Below are 1,973 nucleotides of genomic sequence, written 5' to 3'. Positions count from 1 at the left end.
CCACACCCACACACACACACACACACACACACACACACACACACACACACGGCCTGCTTTCCTCACCCGACCTGGAGCTGCTCAATCTCCCCTCTCCTGAGCTCGAGCTCCTCATTATACAGTCCAAAGGCCTGGTCGCCACCACGCTGATGAGCACGCAGTTCCTCTACCCCAATGTGGCGGCCAGTGAGGAGCAGGAGTTCACCAAGGACTTTGTCAAGGCCCTGGAGGATTTGCACAAGCAGAACCAGCTAGGCGTGGGTGCAGCGGCTGCTGCTGCGGATGCCACAGGAGGACCCCCCTGGCATGGCATCAGGCGCAGCACCTTCGGTGGCTGCGACTGAGGCAGCAGTCTATGGGAACCTGAGCAGCTACTCTGGTGGCGCTGGGGATGCTGGGGGCATTGCCATGGTCGCCTTAGCCACCGAGCCTGTTCCTACGCTGCCCTCCCCCCCACCGCCCCGGCACTGGGGCAGCGCTTGGCCGCGCTCAAGGAAGAGCCACAGACAGTGTAGACATGCAAACTTTGGGGAGAGCCGGGGATGTTGCCCATCCACATGGACGCCAGGATTTCATCAAGGTGGAGCGCAAGCGGCTGCTCGACTGCTTCACAGCCTCCAAGTGTGGCAGTTGCAAACTCGAGCGCATCTTGGGGGTCTGGAGGAGAAAGTGAAGTCTCCAAGAGCCAAAACAAGGAGCTGGCGCTGGCATCCACCGCCAGTCTGCAGGTGGCGCAGCGCAGGCAGAAAGTCCTCAGCCACGTCAACAGGGGCTGCCAGTTGCTTCCCCAGCACCAAGCGCCCACATATGGAGCCCGAGCACCGGGCGCATTCACGGACCCCCTCCTTGAGGGGCGGGCTCACGGGGCGGGGGTGGGCGCCCCCGACTTGGAGAGGGTGCAGCCCTGGCGACCCTCTCTGGGATGGTGCCCAGGTCTTGGAGAAGTCACAGTCCCCAGGGATATCCCCGTGGGTTCCCACAACTCAGAGAGGGCGCCCTGGACTTCGACAAGCTGGACCCCCTGCTCGTGGGGTGGGGCAAGCGCATGACCCCCTCTCCCTATCGCGCTGCCTCTGTTCCCGGTGATGCTGTCCTGTGTTGCACAAACCCAATCGCCCAGCTGCCCTTCCTACACAGCTACACATCGCTGTGGAAGGGGCCTCTATGGGGAGCAGCCTCCAGCCTGACTTTTCTTTTACTTTTTTTTTTTTTTTTTGCCTTTGGAAGAGAGAAGAACAGAATGTTCCATTCTGCCCTATTTATGGTTCTACTCGGGAACAAATGGTTGTGTATGCATGTGTGTTTCCTTGTGTTGGTTTTTTTAAAGAAATGGGAAGAAGAAAAAAAATACTATGCCTTTTTCTAGCTCTCACTACCCCCTTCTGTCCTTCCAACACCCCTCCCCCCTGCCCTTTTTGTTCTTTTGTTTTTGTTTTGCTAGTAGTCCACATTCCTGTTAGTAATCCTTTGTTCACCCTCTCCCAATTTTCTGTTTTATGTAAAGTCTCCCTTTGCCAAAAAGAAAAAAGAAAAAAAAAGAAAGAATAAGTTTACCTTGTGTTTACCATAGACAGCTTTTATATTTGATAGTGTTAAGATATATTTCTACTATACATAGTTTTCTAGTGTTTTGGCCATGTATTTAGTCAAATGCTTTTTCTGCATTTATTGAGATAATTTTCTGATTCTTGTCTTTACATCTATTTACTTAAAAAAATATGTTTATTGATTTCCATGTGTTGAGCCAACCCTTTATCCCTGGGACAAACCCCACTGATCATGTTAATATGCTTTTTGTATGCTGCTTCCATAATTTTATTGAAAATATTACATCTCTGTTCCTCAGGAATACTTATCTGAAATGTTCTTTCCTTGATGTGTCTTTGTCTGGTTTTTGGTCAGGTTGATATTAGTTTCATAGAATGAGGTTAGAAGGTTTTGCTATTTTTTATTTCATAAAATAATTTTAGAAG

General features: G+C 50.8%; 1 pseudogene; it reads left to right on the top strand.

Annotated features, from left to right (window-relative positions):
• Window positions 1–17: 17 nt before the first annotated feature.
• On the top strand, window positions 18–1,503 carry LOC107147280 (annotated as a pseudogene).
• The last annotated feature ends 470 nt before the right edge of the window (window positions 1,504–1,973 follow it).

The sequence above is a fragment of the Marmota marmota genome, unplaced genomic scaffold, assembly GCF_001458135.2.
Source record: "Marmota marmota marmota unplaced genomic scaffold, marMar, whole genome shotgun sequence".
NCBI classification, from domain to species: domain Eukaryota; kingdom Metazoa; phylum Chordata; class Mammalia; order Rodentia; family Sciuridae; genus Marmota; species Marmota marmota.
Note: the sequence above shows the minus strand (reverse complement) of the source record. Positions and strands in the feature narration are given on the sequence as shown.